The 380-nt window shown below is 42.6% G+C and overlaps 1 protein-coding gene across 1 annotated transcript in view; it reads left to right on the top strand.

Annotated features, from left to right (window-relative positions):
• The window catches only part of LOC119591778 (synaptotagmin-10-like), a 54479-nt gene that overhangs the window by 1211 nt on the left and 52888 nt on the right, over positions 1 to 380 (top strand). The gene's annotated exons all lie outside the window — the stretch shown is intronic.

Genomic DNA, 380 nt, shown 5'->3' with positions numbered 1-380 from the left:
CCTTTGACTGATTTGTTTTCACTTTAATTATCCTTATAATTTTAAAATAACGTAACCGCAAAGAAACCCCCCACACAAATTTCTTGATCCTTTTCAAAATTCCTTCATCGTTGTTCAACCTTTTTCCCACTGTTCGGCGTACCCTTGCACCTTGCTCTTCCTGTCCCGTTTGAACTACTTCACTTTAACTATCGTCCTCCCTACACCTTCCAGTAAGTCCTAAACCCCCTTTACTGAAATTACCCCCAAACAATTGCTAAGGCAACTCGTTTTCATACCCCACCTTTCCCCACCCTCTACAGCTTATCCCAACCTTATACACCCTTTCGTATATGTTCCCCCTTATCCCCTCTCTGTACACCGGCCCGTTTATCATACAA

The sequence above is a fragment of the Penaeus monodon genome, chromosome 29 (assembly GCF_015228065.2).
Source record: "Penaeus monodon isolate SGIC_2016 chromosome 29, NSTDA_Pmon_1, whole genome shotgun sequence".
In the NCBI taxonomy this organism is placed as follows: Eukaryota; Metazoa; Arthropoda; class Malacostraca; order Decapoda; family Penaeidae; genus Penaeus; species Penaeus monodon.
The sequence above is the reverse complement of the archived record's forward strand: the minus strand, read 5'-3'. Positions and strand labels throughout refer to the sequence as shown.